The following is a 12,503-nucleotide window of genomic DNA, read 5'->3' as shown; positions in this document are numbered from 1 at the left end:
AGCGCACTGGACATCGGTTTATTTTTAGTCCAGAAAACGCGTTCGCCCTCCGTGGCTTATTTAGATATATTAAGATATGACTACGGTATTTTGACCATACGTGCAAATGTGAAAACTGTGAGGATACATGCGCGTGTGTGTGTTTATGTGTGTGCTTGGCTATGGGTGGTGTATTTGGCCTGCTGCATTACTCTTCTAAGCCAGTGTATGTGAGCTGCAGTAATGACTGTTTGAACCTGGCTTGTTGGCTGGTATTTGGAATATGTTTGGTGGGCTAATCAGAGTTCTATGGTGCTGTTGTATCGGCAACTTTAAGTCAATCTCTCTCGTTTGCTCGTTTAGTAAACCGCAGCGGAGGTGGGTGGGCATCTGCGCGAGTGTGTGTAACGTTAGCCTATTTGTGTCAAGGGAAACTCAAAATTTCAGAGCACCCTCACTGAAACGTCCAGCAACCCCAAAGCACCAGCAAAAGAAAATCTCTGGCGCCGCCACTGTCCGGCACGTTGCCCTCTCTAGTACTGGACCCAATTCAGTACATAGATCCAAGAGCACAGCTCTAGGGAATCTAAATCGGCATATTAGACAGTCATCATCATGGGCCAATAAATCGTTATGGTCCCTAAAGACTCTTTCTCTCCTAATTCTGCCATTGGCTTAGTCCTCCAGCATTGCCATCGTGCACGGGGGGGGTCAATGCAGTATTTATGCGTTTGTAACAATTAGAGTGATTGTTAACACCTTGCCAAAATTACAGCATCAACTAGTGGAATTCCCCCACCCCGAGATACAATTTAAAGACAAAAGAAAGTATAATATGCAAACACACTTTTCTTCATGCAGTTTTGTCACAAACAGTATTAACGTTCGGACTGATAACGAGGACATTATGAGTAACAATTGCGCAAGAGCTTAACGTCTGTATTTTCAGACTTTGATCTTTGATGATATATGCACAGTATCGAAGACATATATTTATTTATGTACACTGTGTTTGGCAGTTATCTAATGCTAGGATATTTGATGCTATCCTGTTTTCCATGCAGTCGGGCCATCTCCTCCTCCTGCACTCCGTAGCGGATTATGTGACAGCGAGACAGCGCTGATTAAATATTAAGAACACATTTTTATTTAAGATTTGAGTCGGAGGTGCTTATGGAACAATAATCTCAGTATAAGTGCAAATAACACTGCTGGATTTCATCTTCATGGTAACGTAGATGATGTATGAGTGAAAGAATGTGCGTGAGCAGGGGCGCCGTATAGGGGGGAAAAGTTAGGACAATTCCAAGGGCCCATGACTGACAGGGGCCCCAAAAATAGGTAAAAACTAATATAAAATTATTAAACCATCATCATTCAGTATATATATTTCAAATATAATAACAAAATTAATGATCTATTTGTTTTTACTTGTTTTTGGCAGTAAAAGTTAAATATCCCCATTGACCAAAAAGTAAACATCCATATTGACCGCCCACCCCCCTGTATCTGCATGAAATGGTTTGGTCCTGCCTTAGCGCACTCAGCGACGGTGTTTAGTTGCAGTCAGTAGATGCGCCAGAACTACACACCACAATGTTGCCAAGTAACGTTAAATCAAAATCTTGTTTTCAAAAAAGGAAAGAGAGAAAAAGAGAGGAAAGACAAAGGAAAGGTTGTCAAACTGTAACCCAGTTTTTCACCAAGAAAGGTGGGTAGCCTATTATAGTCTGCGAGTGGTATTAGCCAGTTGGCTTAATGTCCATAGTGAAATAAGCTAGCTAGCTTCAGACTAGTGTTAGCCTACATTTAATCACCATTTAGCATCATTGCAGGGAGTCTGTGGGGATTTCTCTGTCTCTCTGGCTTTTTTTTAACCATTACAAAAAATAAAAATACATTGAACACTGTAAAAGATGGCCTTCAGTACATTTTTTATGGTTATTTTTAATCTTGCATCAAATAGTGAACTGCATACTAGACTGCATGCATGTACAAATCACCAGCAGTAAATATTGTGCTAGTACTAGTACTGAACTACAAGAAGCAAGACAGTTGCAAGCCTTTAATTAGAGTTATGTAAAGCTTTTGATGGGACAGTTAGGTCCTAGAGATGTGGTGACAACAGCTGCGCAGAGGGGGCCCAATTAGATTTTTTGTCATGGGGCCCAAAATTCCTGGCGTGAGGCATCAATACTAGAAAATATTAAGAGTAATCTTATTCCCATTTACTCTCTGCAGTCTGACTTCAGTTCACCACCTCGCCATCTGCGTCGCCAATTCCTATTTTGTCTCCAAAAAGGTTTGTGTGGAGGACCGCACATTCTCCCGTCAAGTTTGTTTTTTATAAATCCCAACCTTTGCGTGGGAAGTGGCGTACGCACATTTTCAGCCCCGTTTTGTGCTTACGCCACATTTATAAATGAGACCCCAGGTCCCTTCTCCTCCAGTGTAAATTAGTGGGGAAAGCTCAAGAAGTCTGTGCCAGTCTATCTATTGAAGGTAGTCTTGACTATAAAATCTTGAAAAAGACTGTATTGCAAGCCTACGAGCTGATCCCCGAAGCATATCGACAAAAATTAGAAACTAAAATAGTAAATAGAAAACTGCTAACCAGACGTATGATGAGTATGTGCGTGACAAGAGCGTTTTGTTTGACAAATGGTGCCAAGCTTGTAACGTTAAAACCATGGCGGAAATCGGAGAGCTTATTTTGCTCGAGGAATTCAAAAAGTGTTTGCCGGAACGAATTGTTGTCTATTTGAACGAACAAGAAGAATCATCATAACAAAAGCGGCTGTGCTGGCTGATGAATTCATTTTGACTCATAAAAGCATTTTTTTTCTGTGCCGGCACATGTAATGCCTGAGCGCATAAATCGGTCACCAAAGCTGATGCGTAAAAGCACCTCACTATTTGCGGGTGAAGGGCGCAAAAAAAAGGACCTCACAAAAGCACTAAACCTCCTGCAGGTGTGGGTTTCATAAATGCAGCGTCCCCGCCTGTAAAACACACAGGACTTCTCACTCCTACCAAACTGCTACTAGCAAAATAAGACAAAGAAAGATGTATTCACAGCTAAAACAAAATTGCTGAAGGATAACATATCCAAGAGCTCATAACAACCATTTTGACTGAAGGCTGTTAACACCACTCACAACAACTTGGAACACAAGACAAAGGTATACACAGGCACATGTTGGGAATGGCAGAGTGAAGAGAGGGGGAAGAGTTCTTGTCCGATGAGGCTTAAAATGGCTGCTGTCCTCCAGGCGACCAATCAGGAGACAGCAATCAGCTCTGCTGGACCAATCCGGTGTGCGCACCTGTTCTTCATTACCTGTGTACACTGAGGAGAACAACTGATAGTACAGGGCAAAACAAATTACAAAATATGACCCCAGGGTCATAACACTATTCTTCGAGATACAGAAGAATAGTTCTTTAGTTCTTGTTCCTCATGACCTCATAAAGTGAAATGCCATGGGACCTTTAATGGCATAATCTCATATCTGATGCAGCAATGTTTGGGCATAGAAACCCTGAGTTGAATTTTGAGTAAATGTATTTTATAACATACAGGAATAAATGTTAATAAATAATTGATTTTGAGTATACAATGGCTATTGACAAGGAGTGTATATTAAAATGCAACAGATTTGTTTTCTAATACATGTATCACAATTGGTGGTGTAATGGGCCTAGCCATGTACTTTCTCTTAAAGTGCTAATTAGCAACCCACATTTTTATGTTTCACCTTGTTTGGTCATTAAACTGATTAAACATTGTATTAAAGTTAACTGTGAAAGCAAGTAAAGGAGACGTGCCATCAATGTCGTCTATGAACACAGTGTTCATAGAGGACACTGCTTAATTTCAATGAACACCTGTCTGTGTTTGCAGGTCATTTGAATACTGTCGAACATTATGTACTAAAAACCCAGCTTTTGATATGGCAATACCAATTTCAGTCTAAAAGAGCGATAAAATAAAAAATAGATTTCCACTCATGGCCTCCTTAATGGCAGCCTGATGACAGCAGTCAGTGCATTTTGAGACACGGGATAAGGACAATCAGATACTGACAAGGTGGGAGTTCAATAATAGGTTAATGATCATCAGATCATATTTTTCAATGCCCAAACCGTTCAAATATTTAAGTTTCTTTTTTTTTCTCCACTGGAGTCATTATATTATATTATACATAACCAACTTCAGCTAACTTTTGTTCTTCAAATGTGTTTCGACGTAAATTTCAGTTAGAAGTTTTATTGTATTAAAGAAAGGAGACATACTTCATCAGTTCTTCAAGGGGAAATCCAATTTTTTTACCCCGTTATTATACATATTACACACATATGCAACAGAGTATGGAATGTTTCTCAGCTTAATACAAAGACTTTAAAAACGCTCAAATTGCTTGCTTTAATGAATTCCGTTTGTTTATACAAGGAAAAAATGTCAAATATCAACTCCATGAGGTTGTTCTCAGCAGACAGATCAAAGACAATGAACGTTTTATATTCCGTGTTAAGGGGATACTTCACCGATTATCAGTGGTGGAGGAAGTACTGAATCTCAGTACTTAAGTAAAAGTACAAATAACCAGAGACATATTTACTTTAGTAAAAGTAGAAGTACCACAATGACAACCCTACTTAAGTAAAAGTAAATGTACTTCAAGTACATAACAATTTATTCTCTTAATCTTATTTGCGTATTAAATTGGTTATTTCGTTAGTTTGCACCTTGGTCAGTGAGGGCACTGTGTCTAGCGACCCATGATTTACAAAGGGGTGGTTCAGTTATTTTGATGCTGAACTTCAACAGTATCCATACTGTCCACTACCACAAACAAGGCCTGGCTTTAAAAAAAAAGTTCCTATCCTAACCAGCATAAAACGGAAATATGTTGTTAGACTCGGAATGCGGTTGGTTTTATTCATTGATGTATTTTAAGACGGTTTTATTTCCTTTAACCATGGGAGCGTGAGCAAAAGGAAGTGTTTGAAACAGCAGAAATGGGGAAGCGATGTGAAGAGGTCCAGCCAAATAAATAAGATATGAACGTGTCTTACGCAGCCTGGCGGAGAAGTAAAACGACGCTGTAGAGAGAAATTGATTGCAACTATGATTTAAAAATGGGAATAATAAAAAAACAAACATTTTCATTTCATTTTTACTGGAGGCTGTATTATCGAGGGTCAGCGGTGCTGCGCCCGGGCTCTGGAGCACCGGAGCTGGCTTGGAAGCCGCTGAAGGATCAGCGGTGTCCCATATCTATGGCAACCAAACTTCACTGGTGAGACAAATGTGTGACGGTCAGGAAGACGTTTTGGTAGGGGGAAAAACTGATCAAAAACTGTAACGAAAATGTAGCAGAACGTTGTAGAAATGTAGTGGAGTAGAAAGTATAGATAATTGCTGCAAAATGTAACAACGTAAAAGTCAAAAGTATGCACTATTGATTCTACTTAAGTAAAGAACAGATACGTGAAAAATGTACTTAAGTACAGTAACAAAGTATTTGTACTTCGTTACATTCCACCACTGCCGATTAGCATTAAGCTTTGAATCAGTAGAAACCCGGTACTATTTTCAAATGACCGTGCTTCCCTCCCTCATGTCCCCCTGAGACGAGAAATCTCTGTATTGTGTGTCTGGAAAAAAAACTCTGATGATGCAAAAATCATCATTTTGCATCATCGGAGGCATTTTTGCCCAGAGGCTTTGGACTACAGCAAGTAGTAGGAGCTAATTCCGAAAGTTTTCAACCCGCCCATAGGGGGTGGGACCTTACTCCCAGAATTTCCAAATAGTGTCAGCCATCTTGAAGCTAAGCTATTGCTCTGTGGAGAAAGCTGAGTAATTAATTCATACTTTAGTAGGCTAACCACGTTGGCGGGAGGTAGTTTTGAAGATGATATGACAGAAGGGGATTTTGAAGATGTGGTGCGCGAATCCGATGCTTGTGCCTACCTGTACGAGCCGCAATACAGAGGCAGCTGGAGCAGCTGCTGCAGTAGAATGTAAAATGTTTGTCTGGCAAAGACTTTTTCAGCAGCAACCTTGCAATTATCTGCATTCAAACTACCGCAACATTGGTACAGATCGGAGAATATGCAGGAAACTTTATTACAGACAATTATCGACACACTACGCAATGCAACCTGATCTCACAGAATTCCGTGAAATGAACATGGGCCCTTAACTCAAAATCCGTGGCAGTTTCATGGAATTGCAACAAAATCCGTGAAACTGCCACGGAATAATTCCGTTAAATGAACACGGATCGCCAACGGATCGCCAAATTCCGTGATGGGCCCACGGAAGAATTCCGTGAAATGAACACGGATCGCCGAAAAAGAAACACGGGCTTACGTGACACGCGAGAAGAACGGAGCGGTTGGGTTCAGGAAAAGGTTGTGGGTGGGCTTACAGTTCAGTGACACGCGACAAGAACGGGACGGTTGGGTTCAGGAAAAGGTCGTGGGTGGGCTTATGGTTCCGTGCCATACGCGGGACATGCTTAAAAAAAAAACAACAAAAAAACACAACTGACAAACGCACGCCACACGCGGGACACAAACTCCGCTCTCTTGGGTGAAAGTCCTGTGTTTTACCCATCCGCCACCCAAACCAACCTCCTTGTGTGGAATTCCGGCCTTACATACTACTCACTACCGTGCTACGTCATCTTGTCATTGACTTTACATTGGTATTGTTTTCCGTGGTGGCCACGCGGAATTTTCACACATTCCGTACCACCACCACGGAATGAGCTGTTAAAACGCGGAACGAGGGCAGGAGTTCAAGCTACGTGGAAAGCTAACGCTAGCCGGCCACCTGTTCCATCCATCCTGCTTACAAATGTCCGCTCGTTAGACAACAAACTGGACTACATCCAACTTCAACCAAACTCCCAACGCAAGTTCAGAGACTGCTGTGTTTTTGTTTTTGTGGAAACATGGCTGAACTCCGCTACCATCCAGCTACAAGGCCTGCTAGCCTTCCGAGCAGATAGAGATGCTGCTCTGTCGGGTAAGAGTCGTGGAGATGGGCTGTATATGTTAACACGGACTGGTGCAGAAATGCGGTGCTTGTATCCAACTAAGTTCTAACTGCTGGTGGAGTTTGTGACTGTTACATGCCAACCATTCTACATTCCACGCAAATTCACGGCTGTGTTTATACTCAGTGTTTACATCCCACCAAGCGTTAATGCTACCTATGCGTTAGCTGAACTTTACAGAGCTATCAGTGAGCTCCAAAGCGCATGGACTATTTATTGTTGCTGGTGATTTCGACCACGCAAATCTCCAGAAAGTTCTTATATTCTACCTTCACCTCACAATGAACCTACTTGAGCCATGGTGAAATGTTGTTTTGATATGGTTGAAATAGCAATAAAACACACTTGACTTGACTTGACTGCCCTCTGTAACCGGTAGGCATGGCTTGGGAGTGGCCTCCTAGGGAAGCAAGGCAAGTGCATTCTGGGAGTTATTGTCTTTCATCCACATGAGCCAAAAATACATTTTCTGGCTTTTCTCAATCTAGAAGGCACCAACTCCCCCCCAAAAAATGACATTTCTACTACATAAATGACCCAATTTAAAACCATATTCATCTTTCCAGCGGTGAGATATTCCTTTGAGTTCAAGTTGCATGCAAAGTTCATGTTATGCTCCTTCTAACATTGAGTAACATGAATGATTTACCACCAAAATAATAGCTTTACACTAGAGAGGTCAGGCTGGGTACTGATCGCTTAATGTATATTTCTTCAAGTTGCATTTAATGTTGCTTGAAATATAACCAATATGTTTTTTAGTCTTAGTCCACATGAACAACTCTGTGTGCCAGGCTTCCTCCACGTTGAACAAGATAGGTAACCAATGTGATTTGATTTCCCTACAGACCCTGGTTTCAGTGTGCATGACAGTGTTTACAGTGTGCATGACACTGCTTAATTTGAATGAACACCTGTCTGTGTTTGCAGGTCATTTGAATCCTGTCAAACGTGATGTTTTGAAACATAGCTATTGATATGGAAACGTAAAAATCAATGTCAGTCTAAAAGAACGATTAAAAAACAGATTTCCACTCACGCCTCCTTAACTGTATTAAACGGCAGCCTGATGTCAGCAGTCGGTGTGCTTGAGACACAGGATAAGGACAATCAGGGTGGGTAAGGACAGACAAGGTGGGTGTTCATTAATAGGTTAATGATTTTCAGTTAATATTTTTCATCACCCAATACCATACAAATATTTAAGTTGGTCTCTTCTGTTCCCTCCACTGGAGTCTTTGACTAAAAAACACTATACATAACCAACTTCAGCTAATGTTTTGTCATTTTTACACTTAGTTTTAAGAAGTCTTTTATTCTCCAAATGTGTGTGGATGTAAAATTTAGTTACTGGTTACCTTGTATTTAGTGTTGGGACTAACGCGTGTCCCAACAGGTGACGGTACGTCAGCAGCAGTGTGTCCGAGCTGCTGACAGATATAAACATGTTGGGAATTAATGTTTAGGCTTGCAACACGTTATATCATTGCATTTTATCAGCCGTGGAGAGTAACTATGCCTGTAGTGGAATGGCTTCGAATGACAACCAAAAACGCATGTCTTTTACTATGACCATTTACTGTTCAATATGTTGGAGTTTTACAAACAAGAAAGTGAGCAATTTAAGCTTGACGGACACGTTTTGCATCTAGCAAGAGTACACAACAGACAACAAAATAAAAGCACTTCCTGTGACGGTTCGCAGTAAAACTAAATTACTGTTAAACAAATAAGGTTGTGTACCTTTTCACATATCAGCTGTAAACCAAGTACTGTAAATAATGTAAATAGTGAGTTTTAATCACACTATAATTGACCATTTCCTTTAGACTGTTCTAAACTAAACAACAAGAATTTCTTATTCATGTGCTTTAAACAAACATTTTCCCACAATGTCGTACTTCAATACAATGTAAGGTACTTTTAATTGAGTATTTTCATTTTCTCCTACTTGCCTATTGTACGTTTTACTTATCTATTTTTATATATTCATATTAATTATACAAAATATTATGAATAATCTATGTGGTTAAAGAGGAGACTTTATTGATCCAGTGGTAAAATTCACAAGCTAGCTGCCAAGTCAAACTTCCGGTGTTATTTTGGTGACAGTAACTCAAAAGTAATGCAAAAGTAGTGTAACACATTACAGTTCAGAGAAAGTAATATTGTAATATAACTAATTACTCTCAAATGACAGTAACTAGTAATCTATAACCAGACGGCCGACCCTCAGCAGAAAAGCCAGTCGAAATGATCAGTCTCCCTGTGTTGGTCCAAAAAGTGCCACAGAACACACCAAAAAGACGAGACGAGACGTAATACATCTCTATAACAGCAGGTGGTGCTAATCTGTATTGTTGCCGAGGAAATGAAAACCGGTAGCTGATTGGACAAACGCGTCACATGGGTTTGTTTTCTCCGGAAATTCAAAGCCAGACTGTCATGGCGGCAGTTAAAAATATGATCTCATATTGTACTAAAATAGTTCACTGAAATATGTTTCTGAGAACATTTTAAGCGAGTAATAGGCCGTGCAGTTGCTGAATCCGTCTTCATTTCAGCTCAACAAAGTTTAAAAGATTTTCGTCAGATTTTGAGAGACTCTAGTCACCTCATTCCGCTCCCCATTTCCAGGTGAGTCCCGACTGCCCTGCCGGCAACTAAACATGTCAGGTCGGCCAAAATGAATGCCAACAGCCCCCCAGACTGACGACGGCACGGGACACACCGAACAGATTCGCGTCACTGACCTCGCCAGACTAACGGCCGATAATTGGCTAAGTGTGTCCCTGCTATTACATTTTGGAAGTAACTTGCCCAACACTGCTTGTATTAAAAGGAGCAACCTGATCTCACAGAATTCCTTGAAATGAACACGGCCCCTTAACTCAAAATCTGTGGCAGTTTCACAGAAGAATTCTGTGAAATGAACACAGATCGCTGGAAGAACGGGACGGTTGGGTTCAGGAAAAGGTCGTGGGTGGGCTTACGGTTCCATGACACGTGAGAAGAACAGGACGGTTGGGGTTAGGAAAATAACAACGGGGAAAGAACACGCCACACACCGGGACGCGAACCCCGGTCTCCAGGGTGAAAGGACATGCCACACGCCGAATAACAACGGGGAAAGGACACGCCACACGCCGGAACATAACAATGGGGAAAGGACACACCACACGCCGGGACGCGAACCCCAATCTCTGGTGTGAAAGTCCTGTGTTTGACCCATCCACCACCCTAACCAACCTCCTTACACATAATTTTGGCTTTACATACGACTCGCTACCCTAGTCGCTCTTAATGCTACGTCATCTACTCATTGACTTTAAATTGGCATTGTTTTCCGTGGTGGCCACACAGAATTTTCACACATTCCGTGACACCACCACGTAATGCGCTGTTAACAGTTCGTGATCATTTCACGGAATTCTGTGAGACCAGGCTGAAAGGAGACAGACATCATAAGCCCCTCGAAGGGAAATCAAATTTTTTCACCCTGTTATTATACACATTACACAAACATGAAATATGACCAATGTGTTTTGATTGTAGCTAAAGATTTCCCAGGATAGTGTGCTTCTGGAAGAATATTTATCCCTAATTGCTACATTATCTGGGAGACTCCAATGTTAAGGAGTAGGGCTTCAAAGATTAATCTGCAACTACTTTGATGATCAATTAATCGGTTTGAGTCCTTTTTTATGAAAAAAATTCCAGCTTCTTAATTGTAAGATGTGAAAAGTGAATATGTTATAGTTTCTTCTCTCCTCTGTGACAGTAAACTGAATATGTGTGAGTCGCGGACAAAACGAGACATTTGAGAATGTCATCGTGGGCTTTGGGAAACACTGATCGACATTTTTCATAATTTTCTGACAATTACTATTAACTATTAATCAAGAAAATAATCAATAACTTTACTGAAAAATACTCCACACAATACCTTAAGAATATGAAATATAATTGATCTAAACTGTGTCTCAATCTCTCTTTCTTCCCTTTCTCTACAACAGCTACATAGAGTTGATATGGCAGCTAACTCCTCTTCCACCTTCAACTCCAGCAACCTTCAACCCTTTGATTGCTTCAGCTTCACAGCTGGCAATACCCTTGCCACCATTGCTATGAGAACCATCCTCACCTTGCCTCTCTACACTCTTGTCCTCTACCTTGGTCACCAACGATGGCGGCAGCAGCACTCCTTTAAAACAACAAGCCACTCTGACATCTTCACCTACCACATGGCTGCCATGAATCTGATCTGGGTCTTGGGGGGCTTCTGCTACATTTGTGGCAGATATGCTAATTCCCGGCAGATGGAGATAGTATTCATCTATGTTATGCCTTTAGTTTTCTGTGGAGAGGCCTACTTTCACGTCCTGACCTGTGTGGAGCGATACCTCGCGGTTGTTCACCCCATCATCTACCTAGGGCTAAAAAATGAGCGTGGGGCCAGAATCAGAAACATCAGCATTGGTTGTGTTTGGCTGCTGAGCTTTGGATTGATTGGTGTAACAGCTCTGTATAAGTCTAATTTTCCCATCATCCCATTGGTCTGCCTTTTGTTCTTCTCCTTAATAGCCGTGTCTTTTTGCAGCATTTCTGTTCTCTGTGTTCTGATTCGCCCAGGGCCAGGCGATAGAGGTGGGAAAGAGGAGCGGGTTGACCAGTCAAAGAGGAGGGCTTTCCTTACTGTCACAGCTATATTGGGACTGCTTGGCTTGTGGTTTGTAGGGTTCTTTGTTTCCGCTGCACTGCACACCTCTCCCCTGGGGAACACCACTGTCGGCTGTGTGGCGATGTTAAGTGCAGACTGGATGAATCTGCCCTCCAGTCTGTTGTTATCTTTGCTGTATCTACAGAGGGCAGGAAAACTACCATGTTGCTGAGTAAAGACATGGATTCTACTACATTTGAGCAAAGTAAATTTCAGTGGATCAGACCTGCATGTAGTCTATTACACTAGCACAGTTTTAATGATTGGATTACATATCAGAAATAAAAACAGATTAGAGATATTAGATTTGATTTGATTAGATTCAACTTTATTATCATTGTGCAGAGTACAAGTACAAAGACAACGAAATGCAGTTTGCGTCCAGTGCAAAAAGAGCATAAAAGTTAAATATTATATTAAAGTATAGACAAGACAAGAAATATAGTGCAGTGGAGACCGTAGTGCATAGTTGGTTAACAGAAGGTGGTTTAGAGTAATATATATTAAATATAAATGTGTGCAGTGTATTAGCAGTTACCTTATAAGAGCAGAATAAATATGGCTCTGTAATATGAACAATGTCTGAACAATATGTACAGATATGTGCAATGTAGCAGCAGTAACATTATGACAGTAGTAAAACATTTGCTCTTACAATAGTCACACCAGGAATGCAGAGTTTTTGTAATTGTGGCTCTAAATGGCTGCATGTGAGATAAAATTGTATTCCT

This window comes from Perca fluviatilis, chromosome 14 (genome assembly GCF_010015445.1).
Source record: "Perca fluviatilis chromosome 14, GENO_Pfluv_1.0, whole genome shotgun sequence".
NCBI lineage: Eukaryota > Metazoa > Chordata > Actinopteri > Perciformes > Percidae > Perca > Perca fluviatilis.
This window is presented reverse-complemented; position numbering follows the sequence as displayed.